Genomic DNA, 14978 nt, shown 5'->3' with positions numbered 1-14978 from the left:
TCATGAATAAATAAATAAAATCTTAAAAAAAAAAACCTCACTTTTCCCTAGTGTTTGTTTTACAAAGAGAATCTACATGCACCCACCACGTCACTCCATATTTGCAACAATCTCATAAGCTCACGTTGCTGTGGTTCCCGTGTACAGATGGAAGACTGGAGCCGAGTGAAGTCCTGGGTCCAAGTCACATAGTGGGTGAGTATAGACCTAGGATGGAGCTCAGCTGCTTGACTCACAGGTTCATAAGACAGGTGCATGAGGCTGAGCATCACAGCAACCTCTGAAATACTAGTTCAGCCCCCCTGACTTACAGAGGAGTAAACTGAGACCCAGGAAGCAAAGAGAGTCCCCTAAACCCCATGAGACAAAAGATAAGAATGTATGCCAATTATTTCTCCATATGGGTGGGAAAAAAATGAGTAAGGATTTGCCAAGAGAGAGGGAGAGCGAGAGCGAGAGAGCAGAAGAGCAAGTGAGCCAGACTTAAGACAAGTCAATAGACTTCTCACCATGGAGGAGAAGTAGCTAGGACTCGCTGAAAATGGAGGCACATGGGAAGGAGGTGCTGGCTGCAGTCAGTGGAGACATGGTCAGTTGAGGAGCAGGACCTGGGAGGAGGTGCCATTTGCCAGTGTCCACAAAGAAAATGTTACTGGCACAGAGCCATGCCCGTTCATGCACATGTTGTCTGTGGCTGCCTGAGGCGCTCTAGGCCTAAAATGTTTGCTGTCTGGCCCCTTACAGAAAAAGTTCACCAGCCCCTGTGTGAGGTGAGGCTAAGGACTGGGGTCCTGATGTGGTCCAGCTTCTGATCATTTGTGTGACCTCAGATAGGACCCCTCTGCTCCCTAGGCCTCAGTTTTTCCATCTGCATTATGTCTAGAATTTTCACCAAGGCACCATCAACGTTAACCTTCTGTGTTTATTCACATGACACTACCCTCCCCCTATGAATCTCTCATTCTTTCCCTGGTTTAGGGCCAATGTTGGACAATCTACATTGGTAATCCCACTGGTAGATAGACAAGGGGAGAAAAAAAATCCAAATGGAGCCAAACTGAGGCCATTTCCACAATCTCAGATGTTCTTGGGATGAAGGTATGGGCAAGATCAAGGTTTCCAGACAACTTAGACTCCTCTCACTTCTTGAGCGGAAAGTAGCTTTAAAAAAAGCTTCCAGGATCTACTTTGAGCCTCGGAGGCCCCTGAAGTATTATCTACAATTTATAAATAGACGAATGTGGCTGAGAGAAGAAACCAAACCCAAAAAGCTGAAGGTGGCCTAGAATTTCAGCCCCCAGAGACCTTGGGTCCTCACGCAGAGAGAGAGTAACTTCCTGCCACACATCACTTCCCCCTAGGTGATAGAGCAATTCACTTTTGAATTTAAGACTACTATTACCAATCATGTCTCTCTGTTATCATCACTGGAAAATGCCAGATCTGTTCTCTAAGAAACTGATTAGCCTGGGACCTGATGAAAATATATGAAGATATGAAAATATCTTCTCAATGTGCTCTCCTGCTCATCCACATCATTGAAATTGTATGGAGACCTGAAACATAGAGGGTAGAAAGGTCCCCCAAACACCCAGAGATCATCACACATTCCACCAACAGGCAGCGAAGCACCTACCATGTGCTCTTTCAGGGGTAGCATTGGGCAGGATGGGGGGACTCAAAGACACAGATGCCCACAAGGGGTTCCCCGCCTAAGGGAGGAAGCAGAGAAGTCACCAACTGAGGTGGCATGTGCAGGACTAGAGGGCAGAGATGGGCAAGCCAGAGGGGGTTTCTCCCAGCTTGGAAATAAGATCTGAGTTTCGGGCAAAGTAAGTCATAGTTTCCCTCTAGTTCCATAGTGACCCATAATCAAGACTACATGCTGTCACCATCTCCACTTCATTGGCTAGAAAGTGAATCATGACTACATTTGGCATGGACACCAGATATGCCCATCAGGAGGCACCGTGGGAGCAGGAGACACTATTCTAGTAGTGTTGGTATTCTCATCACCACCATAATGGTCGTAATAACTGTTACCTACGGAGAAGTCATGGTCATTCTGGTTGCATACTGCTGTACAATGAAACTTAGTGCTTTAAAACAAAAACGGTTGTATTCTATTTCACTACTTTGTGGTGCAGAAATTCAGACAGAGGTGGACCAGAGTCCTCTGCTCCATGAGATTGTTTACTGGGGTCACTTGGTGGAATTCAGTGAGAGACTCATCTGGTCTGGAAGTCCAATAAAGCAGGATGTGCAAACCTGGCACTTTTTCTTTTGTTTGTTTTTTAAACATTTATTTATTTATTTGAGTGGGGGGAGGGATAAGGGAGAGGGAGAGAAACTTCAAACAGACTCCCCACTAAGTACGGAGCCCAATACAGGGCTTGATCTTAGAACCCTGAGATCATGACCTGAGCTGAAACCGAGAGTCAGATCCTCAACTGTCAGAACCACCCAGGTGCCCCCAAACCTGGGACAGACTTCCTACATAGAAGTTCAGGGCTTCAAGCACCCCAGATTGAACCTTCCAGTCCTACTAAGAGTAGGTCTAGAATTGTCACAGCATCACTTTACCATGCTCTCCTTCATCATCTAGATCAAGTTCAGATACAGATGAGGAGGCTCCCTGGGTGCAGTTCTTGAAATATGGCTCTTTTAAGCCTGGTGTCTATAAATTAAAGGGAAAAACTGTCTCCCCTCCTCATACCCAATCTACTATGGTGAGATAAAAATAGGGTGACTACAAAAAAGGGGGACCCCAAAGTACCTAGCAGCTCCTGTTTATATTACTTCCACAACCCAACCTGGTGCATGTTACCAGTTCCCTGAGTAAGGCCCATAATGCTCCCTGGAAATGATTCTCTGAGGCTCTTGGCTCTCCCCTCTGGACCATTCTTCATTTCCACAGGAAATGGCTCACATTTGTACCCAAGTAGCCTTCTCCAGTCCACTCCTGCCCACAGGGGGCAGGGAGAAGTTGGCGCATCCAAAGACATCTTGTTATTTTATAGTGTCACTGTCTTTGTTTGTCCAAACTAATAGGGCTTCCACCAATTCAATTTTCCTAAAAATCTTGTGGGTTTTCTATGAGTCTTATTGGGGTTTGCATCATCAGATTAAATCCACACTCACATTTCTTTCTAAGACTCTCCCTTGGGTAGGGTATTCCAGGACAAATGCCCTTCAGATTTCTAGAAGCTTTCTTGTCTACTTGAAAGGCACATCCCCTGGAATCTTACCAAGCACACTCTTATTTCTCAATCAATCAATTAATCAATCACTAAAAAGGTCTTAGAGCTCACCCTTAAGATCTCGGCTCTGAGACAAGCCTTTGTTGAGAGAGCCCTGGATTTGCTCTATGCCCACATCCATTTCTTACTTGAGAACCTTATTCTGACTAGAAGTCTTAGGCTTCATATAGTTCTTCTAAATTCTACTCAAAAACCGTACAACATTTTTTTTGGCCCATCTCTCTCTTCTTGTATTTTATCATAGCCCACTAGAAGAGGCCAGTTGGCCCTTTCGACATTCTGCCTGAAAATGTCTTTAGCCATATGCACAGGATCCTTAGGTGTCCTTCCTATTTTCCATATTTCCACCAACAATGGTTCACTCACATGTCCGCCACCACCTGACTTGGGTGCCTCATCTCCAGCCTCCAATAGCACTTTGCTCTCCATCCACCACACTCTCAGCCTCAGTGTCCTCCAGATTCTTCCAGCCCCTGCTGGAAGAGCAAAATTAGAGCTCATCTCTTCAAGAATGGAGCGTTAGAGGATGTGTGTCTGTCTTGAACACATCATCACTGGAGTTAGGAGCACAGATTCTGGAGCCTGACTGCCTGGGTTCAAATCCCAATTTCTCCACTTGCCAAGTGGTCTAATTTTCAACACCTTCTTTGTTCTGCAACTTCATCTTCTGTAAAATGGGCATCATAATAGTTTCTACCTCCTGGGCTGTTGTAAGGACCGAATGAATAGCATTTTCACATTTGAACCTTCACTGTAGCTCCATAAATACTTGTGGAGCACCCAGGTGTACCAGCCACTGACTAAGAAGTGGCTTGTTCTTCCAGATTCTTCTCTTAGTCTAAGGGGAGATTGATGATTAAGATGTAACTATTATTTGTTTGATTATCTGACTTTACAGCGGGTGAAGGTGAGTCTCACAAAATGTAAGTGAATCTCTCAGCACCTTAAAGTGTGTTCACCAACTGGGTCAACGGGGGTGCCAGGAGCAAACCACCTCTATAACCCCACACTGCTTCTCAATCTTTGGGGTCCTGGGGCTCATCCCTGCATCTTCAGCTGAGTCACTGATGACTGTGTCTGGAAATATTGCCAGGTTAAATAAAGACATGTTTTAAGAATTTTCATATATTTTATTCATATTATAACATTATACATATTATAATTGATCCACACATTTACATTTGGGATTCATAATTATTTAAATCATGTCTTGAGATGACCAGTTATTGCATTTAAAAATGTTGCAGGTTACCCAAAATAGATATCACTTTGACATAAACTTCCCGACTTTCTAAATCTTGCTTCCATAATGCTCGAGGCGAAAAATTTCATCTAAATATTATTGAATTCCAGCACGACATTAGCATGCAGAGATATTTACAATAACAGAGCCATTACAACTCAATCAAAAGCTGATTTCAGCCAGAATTATGCAGAATTAAATCTTGCAGGATTCAAATTATTAAAAATCAGAGACTCAATAAAGTGTGGTCTGGAAGTCCCATTTATCAAGGGAGTCGAAGTGCCTCAACAGTTATAGTGACTTTTTCATATATATTCTGCAAGAATTTGCATGCATTTTAAAAGATCAGAGTTTAATTCTTATGGAATTCAAGTAACTATGCTATATTTATAAGGCAATGGAAGCCAGCTCTGAAACTGCTCTTCCTACTTCCTTTCTACATCTCACATTTTAAATGCATTGGTTTTTATTTCTGGTTCCCACTGGATAGAAAGAGCCACAGTGAAACCACAAGCATAGAGAGAATAGTTTACTCCAATAAAGGCCAAATCAGGGTGCCGGTGGAGGTAGCTCGAGAAAATCCAAAGCCATTTATAAAGCTTACTTTGCAACTAACACACTAGAAATGCCCCTCGTTTGCTATGCTTAATCATACCAAGATTATATAAATATATATATATATATAATTATAAATATATATAACTATAATTCCCTGCCGGGATCCTTTCCAGAACATTTTATCTAAATAGAAAAAGAATTAATTTCTAAAAAGAAGAAAGAAGTAGAGAGACACAGAGGAGAAGAGGGAGAGAGAGGAAAAGAAAAAAGAGAAAAATAACCCACCATGTAGCGACACAGAACTTCTGAATCAGAATGGACCAAGGTCTTTTCAAAGAGGAATCAGATGCATGGAGAGTTGCAAGTGGGGATGGGAGGCCCCCTTCACTGCCCCGGTTCATGACCATTAATTGAGAATGTGTGATATATCAGGAAACAGCCTCTTTCCCCCAATGAAGAAAAGAAGGAAGAGGAGAGGGAATCCAATTCTCTTGGCAAACAGCATTTACTTAATATCTTCACTGTTCCAAAGACAGAGATGAGTCCATGCCTTATAACCAGTGGGGTGACTGAGGTTCTGGCAAACTGGGATGAACAGTGATAATAAGGATATGGACAAACTGTCATATCAGTCAGGAATGCAATCAGCTGAAGTTTATAAAAAGCATGAACACGGTCTGTCAATAGACTGTTTAGGGCTAAGATGGAACTCCGTACTGCCTTGAATAATCCAGTGGTCTTCTTCCATCTACTAGACCATTCTTAGTGTGTGGATTTGTGTTCTCATGTATATTGCCTCTTGGTTGCAAGAAGGCTGCCTTACCTCTGGATATCCCAACTGCATTCCAGGCAAGAAGAAAGGAGAATGGTGATGATCAAAGGGAGGATGCCCTGCCAGGGATTCTGTCTACACTGCCTACGCTACGGCAAGAACTGTGTCACATGATCACTCTTACTGTAAGAGGGTTTGAGGAATGGGCAGCCCGGGTGGCTCAGCGGTTTAGCACCACCTTCAGCCCAGGGCGTGATCCTGGAGACCCGGGATCAAGTCCCGCGTCGGGCTCCCTGCGTGGAGCCTGCTTCTCTTCTGCTTGTGTCTCTGTCTCTCTCTCTCTCCTTTCTGTGTATTCTCATGAATAAATAAATAAAATCTTTTTAAAAAAATTTTTAAAAAGAGGGTTTGAGGAAGTGAATTCTTAATAAATACGAAAAAAAAAATTAGTATTGGGTAGATAACCAGCAATGGCTACCACTGGTCTATAGAAGCACAGAGGGAGAGGGTCTAATAAGTTGAAATGTGGAGGAGGTGGCATCAAGGAAGTTTTCTGAGAATAGATGCTCTTGGAGAAAGGGCCTTTGCCCAGCAGATCAAGAGAAAGGATTTCAAGCAAGGTAGCAGCATGGCCAGGAAGAAGTTTTAAAAGAATGATGCACGCTAACATTTGTTGAGCCCTTGCCATGTGCCAGGCCCCGCGCATGCCTTATTGCATTCACTGATCACAGTGGTCTCATCACGACCTCCATGGTTTTCCCATGAAGTAACTAAGGCCTGGGGAAGTTATGGGACTTGTCCAAGGTCACACACCCAATCTCCAGACTCTCTACACTTAACCTCACTTCCCAGTCAGTCTGGCCACTGCGGGGAGGATAAGTTAGAGAAAGATAAACCTGATGGAGAAACAGAAAGTGTGGTTCCCTCCGTTGGGGGAGGAGCTCACATAATATTGATCAATAAATATTCATGAATGCTGGGGCTCCTGGGTGGCTCAGTGGTTGAGCGTCTGCCTTTGGCTCAGGGTGTGATCGGGGGTTCCTGGGACCGAGTCCCACATCGGGCTCCCTGCATGGAGCCTGCTTCTCCCTCTGCCTGTGCCTCTGCCTCTCTCTGTGTCTCTCATGAATAAGTGAATAACATCTAAAAAAAAAAAAAAATTCACGAATGCCTGCTCTGCATGAGGAACCATGCCAGGTGTGATTGGTGGTATAAAGACACACGTTTTGGTGGGGGAGATGGACATATTAAAACCTAATTCACACCAGATAGAAACTGAGGCTATGGAGGGCCTAGGGAATGGCTCAGAGAGGCCTAGCTCACTGGGGCCAAGCCTGGGCTGGATCCACGCCCCATCAAGGTATTCCCATCTTAACCCCGTGCAATGGGACCACTGACTCCCGCCCTGAGCCTCAAAGGGTGGTCTTGACCGGGCCTTCCTGAAAGTGGCTGAAGGAGTCGTGATAACCGCCAGCATCCTCAGGAGGAAGGATGCCCCATGTGCCAATGTCTTGGGCAGAGCACCCTGGTCAACTGCCGTAGTCAGGTCCAGCCTTCAGTCACTGAGGGTCTCACGAGAAATGAATGAGATTCTCCGCTGCCCCTGGGGGCATCTCTCTCTCGGAGGTTTGGCTTTGAAGAGCTTTTCATTGAGCCCCTCCCACCCAGGGGGCGCCAGGTAAGGAACCCAGCGAGGCACACACAAACTCACATAGGCGCAAGAGCCATCACAAGATTTTGCACAGGGGCATTTAGCAACAATTTCAGGTGATTCTCCATCCTTTTGACCCCAGTTCCTCTAAATTCAGACTTTTGCTGCTGAGCGTGCATGCGGTATTGTCCCTGGTCCTCTCCCCCACTGGCCTGGTAACCCTGCCAAATGTCACCATCAGGGAAACGGGCATCTGTGTCTGCTCTCGCCAGTGTCTATGGGGGGCCTGGGAGCCACTTCTATGGGCTGGGTTGGGCGAGAGGATGGGTTTCTGGCTTGGTTCTGAACCTGAGCTGTCTCCAGTGGGGCAGGCAGACCTCATGCACCCATTGGTGCTTCTTATGGACCAGTCACGCAGCTCTGGAAGGAGCCTCTTATGACCTCACTGCTGCTTAGGTGGTTATGGGAGGAGGCTTTGGGATAGGGAGGGTGGGGACGAACTCACCAGCCCCCCGGCCCGGGCCAGATGATGCTGCCAGTGATGAAACAGAACGAGTGGATGGCTCAATTCTCTAGAACTCTCAAAATACACAAGCCATCACAGCTCCTTTATTGTGGCTCAAGTAAATCCAACCCCTGGACATATTTCCTCCTTTCCTTGATGATTTGATGTTTTAGATCTTCCTTTACCAACTTTATAGAAATAGATGTATGAAGAACCACGCATTTGTCACCGTGTTATTGTCCTGCAAATATCTTCTTCTCCCATCCTGTGCTATGGATGGAGACACTTCCCACCGTGTTGATTTGGGGCTTGGCCACGTGACTGTCTTTGGTCTGTGCGATGTTGGCAGGCATGTGTTGCTCAAGGGCCTCTGATGTGCTCCTGGGAGATGGTATTGGAGTTCACTCCACTTGCCAGAACATGGCCTGGGCTGCTGGTCCAAGGAGGATGCCAGACCTGGACACTTATGAAGCCTGGAGCCATGCCCACCCAGCCCTGCTGAAGGGAGTCTCCTTCCCCCACTGCAGAAATCCACGCACCAGTGAGCAAGACAAAATAAATGCTTGCAGTTGTCAGCCACCGAGTTGCGGGATGGCTTGTTACGCAGTATTACTGCGGCAACAGCTAATACAGAAATTCTTAGCTTTCCCTTTATGACTGCCCCACAGAGCCTTCTGAGAAATCTTCTTTTATTCATTTTTTCCTTTGTTCACTCATTCACTCATGAATTCAACAAATACTTCTTGAGTGTCTACTGCACCCGGCTCCATCCTGGGTGCTGAGCCTGTCTCCCGGGATAAGGTAGGCAAGGCCTCAATCTCCTGGCCCTTTCCATCTAGTGAGTTTGCATGTGGTCATCAGCCTGTTTTCCAAGCGCTTGGACACCTGTTTCATAAATGCTTCAACTCTCCGGGCCTCAAAATGACTCATGTGATGGAAAAAATAAGCTTTTATCTTTTCTGGGCAGAGGGAAGGGAGTAGGTCTTCCCAATGGGTGTAGAAGTAACTCAGCCACGTACAGTTAGAAAACATCGGGAACTCATTCATTTTACAAAATAAGCCATCGATACTGAGCTCCGGTCAGCTTCTCAAAGCCTCAAAGAACAACTGTGGCTATATTTTTGGTTCAAAATAATTTCAAGCTACTTTGTATGAATAGATGACTCATCTACCACCAGAAAGAAAGGGCTAGGTCTATTTCACAGAATGAAGCACACAACCCACGTTAAGAGCTAGAATTTCATTTGCAGTTGTTTCAAATACAGGGTGATTAAACTTTACCTATAACTTATTAAAGTAGGTCTATCTGCTGCATCTAAACCCATGCCATGTCTGTTCCAACCGCTGCTTCTGGGCTGCCCCCATGTTATCCAAGCTGTGATCTGAGCTCTCTGGGATGCAGGCCAGGTGCTCAGAGGATGCATATTGAATAAATGAAAGAAAAAACGATTGAGAGTTTATGAACCACCCAGTTGGAAGATAGAGAGCCTGATATCCTTATAATGGAAGGATTGGGCCTGCAACCCAAGATGTATTTGTCAGAATCCTTGCTCTGCCAGGTGATAAAACAGGCTCCTCGAGAGACACTGAGCTGAGGGACAGTAAATGCCACAGGACTTTCTTTGCTGCAGGACTTATCAGGGGCTTTACAAGACTAACACGCACTGGAGTCCCCAAAGGAAGCTTCTATGGCAAAGTTTCCGAACTCACCTGGCCTGGGAAGCCTGATGCTCATGGAACAGCTCCCAGGATTAGAGCCCCAGGGGCTGTTGCTGGGAACAGCCAATTTGTAGCATCCATGCCAACCTGTGTGCATCTCCCACACCTCAGCACCACCAGAGGGCTTCCAGTCTTGCAGGCTCAAAGTTCTGACAACCAGAACCTCTAAACCAGCACTTCCATTAGGTTCGCTATCATTCTCTGTTAAAAACAACACAGAAAAAGTTGTACCCAAAGGCCATTTGCAATAAACTTAAAAGATGTTTTACTCTCTTAAAAAAAAAAAAAGCCTCTGGATCACACAGTGATCTTTAAAAACTAAAAAAGAAAATAGTATTAAGATCCTAAGCATATCGGGGCACCTGGGTGGCTCAGGTGGTTAAGCATCTGACTCTTGGTTTCTGCTCAGGTCATGATCTCAGGGTCCTCTGATTGAGCCCCATGTCAGGCTCTGAGCTCAGCACAGAGTCTGCTTGTCCCCCTCCCCTCTGCTCCTCCCACCACTCACATCATATCTCTCTCTTTCATAAGTAAATAAATGAAATACTTTTTTAAGATTTTATTTATTTATTCATGAGAAACACAGAGAGAGAGAGAGAGGCAGAGACACAGGCAGAGGGAGAAACAGGCTCCATGCAGGGAGCCCGACATGGGACTCGATCCCAGTCTCCAGGATCAGGCCCTGGGCTGAAGGTGGTGCAAACCGCTGAGCCACCCGGGCTGCCCTAAATAAATAAAATCTTTTTTTTTTTTAAAAAAGGTCTTAAGCATACCGTACTTGCGATTATGAAGTAAAATTTTTAGCTCTTTATATAGCAGATTTGGTTAAGGCCTACCTATCCGTGTTTTTTAGAGGGTTTGAGTTTTCTATTTTCAAAAACAGCAGCTCAGTAAGAGCCAAGAGCTGTTAATTTTGCATTGACTTGCCTTCTGCAGGTGTGACGTTCCAAAGTTGATGGCTCTTAAATACAGCCCTTCAGGTGACTTCTGTCACATTTAAAGCAGATTAAATTATGAGCTGCATAGTTCCAGTATATTTTGTTGTATTATAATTCTTTGAAAACTGGTAATTCATGCATGGCATATACAAGAACTCTCTATTAACCAGAGTATTTGATTAATGAGCCCGGCATGTGCTCCCATCATGCTGAGTAACCACCTTTTCTCCACCTGGATGGATGCAATACCCCAAACCACTCAGTTTTCTTATTTGTTTTAAAGGATCATAACAGCAACATACAAAAAAAAAAAAAAATCCACAAACAGACAAAAAACGGAACTACTGGAGTCAGAAAACACGAGTTCGAACCCCAGCGTCATGTCTGCATTCCTGGGATAGTGCCTGGTATCTAGTAGGTGTTTAATAAATTATCATTGCCTGGGTGACTGGATAGATTGATGAATAAATAAACAAATGGACAATTGATAAATAAATGAAACAAATGAAGGAAGGCTTCCTGACTCCCCCTGCGCCATCTGGGACAGCCATCTCCTCTCCTGACTTCCATAGGGTCCTGGGGAGACCTCCAACATAATCTGTGACATTGTACCATAAATGTCTTTATTTCCATCTGCCTCCTTCATCAAAGCTCCTGGAGGGCAGCTGCTTTGTCTTATTCTCTCTACTTCTAGGATTCAGCAGTTCTGGGCCCTCCAAAAAGGACTCGGTGGAGGGGGACTATTCCTGTTACTGCATGAATGTGCATTGCTTAACTCCCGTGAAAAGGTACCCAATTAAGGGTACGATTAACAACAAAAGAAGTTCTGATGTCAACAGAGAGGGTATTGTCTTGGAGAAAACATAAACTGGACACAAAGCACCCGGGTGATAGAATTCAAGTGTGACCTTGGGGAAGTCACTCTCTAGCTCTGGGTCTCAGTTTCCACGACAGTTGATAAGCAGGTGGGACCAGGTGGCCCCAAAGCTTCCTTTCAGGTCCCAGCTGCCAAGATTCCATGATTCCAGATCTGGTAGCTTCAGGGTAGCGACAAATATATGCATAGTACTTGATTCATAATTTTATTCCTTGGAATCTTTCCCAAGGAAATCATCCATCACGTGGACAATGATACATATATCTACAAAGGTGGTCTTCCCAGCATTGTTAATAATAGTGACAAAATGGAAATAACTCAGATGTCCGACAATAAGGAATGGCCAGGACCATAAGGTGCATACTCATGACAGACTGTTAGGCTGACCTGAAGATTTATGTTCAAAAGAAGAAACGCAGCATGCAGCATGGGGAAGCGAATGTGGCCTGGCACCCAGGGTGCAGATCCTGATGTCAAATGGCTGCATTTGATTCCCGGCCCTCTTATTTATATGCTGTTGTGAGCGTGATCAACTACTTGCCCTCTCTGTGTCTCACCTCACTGGAAAATGAGAGCAAGAACAGAATCTATCTCAAGAGGTTACGCTGAGCGTTATGTGAAATAATTGTTACCAAGCATGCAGAATAGCACCTGGCAGATAATAAATTATTGACGCTGGCTATTATTACATATGATTGCAGTAATAATCGCTTTTGAAGGAATATTTACTACATGATTCACAGATGATACACACTGGAAGAGAAAAAGTAATATGTTAACAGCCATTAACTTTAGATGGTGGGGTATCGTAGATATTTTTAATTCGTTCTGTTTATACTGTCGTGTATTTTCCCCAAGTTTCTGAAATGGGCATGTGATGATTATGATCGGTAAAAAAATATATATATATATAGGGAGAGAGAGTGACTCTTTAAAAAAAAAAAAGTAAGTCTGTACATAACTGTTTGCTGCATGAGGATTTGGGCTTAGATAAGCCTGGGGCAAGGTGCTGCTTTGCCACTTAGGACACATGTGACTTTGGCCAGTTCTTGAACCTCTCCAAGTTAATTGGATTCCTCAGCTAGGTACTGGGCAGGGAACAGGTGGAAGACAGCATGAAATATATGAGTATATGTTAGGGGTCAATAAATGTTCTCTCACCACAGAGAATTACTTGGTTCTCAACATTCTTAGGTACCATGTAGTGACCAAATGAACTTTAAGAGACAATCTCTGTTGGGATCCCCGGGTGGCTCAGCGGTTTAGTGCCTGCCTTCAGCCCAGGGCTCCAGATCCTGGAGTCCCGGGATCGAGTCCAACGTCGGGCTCCCTGCATGGAGCCTGCTTCTCCCTCTGCCTGTGTCTCTGCCTCTCTCTCTCTCTGTCTCTCATGAATAAGTAAAAAAAATCTTAAAAAGAGAGAGAGAGAGAGAGAGAGAGAGAGAGAGATGATCTATATCTTCGAAAAGCTTGAAGTTTTACTGAGGGCCCAAGAACAGGAAACCCACGTGGTGGAAAAGAGGAAAGTAATAGACTGTATTTGGGCATAGTAAGAATTCAGCGATGCAAGACACGGAAGGGTGGGGCCTGGCATCACATGGGAGGACTTCATAGAAGAGAAGGGGCTTGAAATAAGCACTGAAGAGTGTGTAGAATTTGAGTATGTAGTTAATGCTAATTAGGATCATATTCGGCTACTAAAACCAAATTCCTGACTATAGTGACTTAAAGTTATGTCCTTTCATGTAAGGGAAATCCAGCTGTAAGCAAACCCCTAAATCATCCGGCCTGCAAGCTTCTGCGTCTCTACACTGCCTTCTTTAACATAATGTCACCTCACGGTCCCCCATGGTTGTTGGAACTCCAGCCCTCGTAAACAGAGTTCAAGGTCAGCAGAGAAGAAAAACAGAGGGACTCACTCCCTCTACGTTGAGTCAGCATCTTTCTAAATAGCTTTTTTCCGTGTCTCCCCCCACATCACTGGCCAAATATGTTGCAAGAAAGCCTAGAAAAGCCAGGAGAAGGCCAACATATGGAGGATGATTAGATGTCCTGCATGTGCCCATAGGGGCTGTTGGACAGTTACAGGACATACTGCTGGGCTCCTGGTCTACCCGCGTCATTAACGTTGACTCTGCACCTGATTGGGTTCTTCCTGCGTATTTTCTCTGCCTCTACACAGCCCTTCCGGGACGGGTTACCTGTCCCATTTTGCAGATGAGGAAAGGTAGACTGAGATCCAGCAGGATCTGCCTGCCTTGTGTGCTAAGAGTGCTTGTCCCTAAGAGTGGATCGTTGGCCTTCCTATTTCAAAGCCAGGGTTGTGTCCGTATCAAACCACGTCCCTCTCCTCCTCTGTGGTTGGCCTGCTCAGGTCCAGCAATCCCATCACCCAGCAAGTGGCTCACACATGACTGGCAGGACCACGGGAGCTCGGTAAAGGGGGAAGAGAAGGAAAACTTTGGATTTGTTCATGAGGAAGACCTGTATCAACCCCGAGGGTCGCAGGTACTAGTAATACACCTGGATTCAAATGTTGGCACCTTTATTCAGGTTTTCATATTCAGAGGCTTTGCAGAGCCCAAACTAGCAGCAGACACTTCCGATTATTTAACCAGACATAAAATTGAAAGAGGGTGGGAAAAAAAAAGAAAGAAAAACGGAGGCCACAAGTCCCATGGGCTCCCTGGGTCTTCCCGTGGATGCAAATGGCCTTCTGATTGAGTCATCACGGCAAATGCGAACCAACTCCCAGTTACATCCCAAGACTGGAAGTTTCTGGTGCCCTTTCCCGGGGACGAAACTGTTCATTCTCCCCACACGGCATGTGTATTTTTAAGGAAACAAGCACTTGGCAGATAATTTTGCCGAAAAATATAAAATAGGGATGATATCCAGTTACCTTTTCTTAAAGGAAGATGAACGATCCAAGGGAGGGATAAATTGCATTTGCTATGAAAATTTGAATTTCAAGAAGTATATTATGTCCTCCAGTGTTCTCAATGAAAAGAAAATTATTTCTTTCTTGGGGAACACACTCTTATGGCATTTTAACTTTTATGACATTTCTGATTTGGGATGATGAGCCTTCTCCACAAAAATGATTCAAACTTCCATTTTTGTGGCGTGCGTGTCCTTATAAATTACTCTGCCAGCAAAGGAGAAGCGAAGTGCTCCCGAAAGTGGAGCTGGGTTTTTTCTGCAGAGAAAAGTTTCTTTCCCCCCTTTCTGGATGGTGCTGCTGAGAGAGACACAGATCAGAGAAATAAATTGCACTTAATCACTAATCACCTGAACATAAGCTAAAAGTGGTATCAATCTCTCCTACGGACGAGAATCACCTCGCTTCGTAAATAATGAACAAAGACACATTTCATTGGGTGCAATTAAACAAAACGGCCAGGCTATATGGAGACGTGATTCGGATCCCGCCCTGTCCCCACAGTTCGTAATGC

Source organism: Vulpes vulpes, chromosome 6, assembly GCF_048418805.1.
Source record: "Vulpes vulpes isolate BD-2025 chromosome 6, VulVul3, whole genome shotgun sequence".
Classification (NCBI taxonomy): domain Eukaryota; kingdom Metazoa; phylum Chordata; class Mammalia; order Carnivora; family Canidae; genus Vulpes; species Vulpes vulpes.
Note: the sequence above shows the minus strand (reverse complement) of the source record.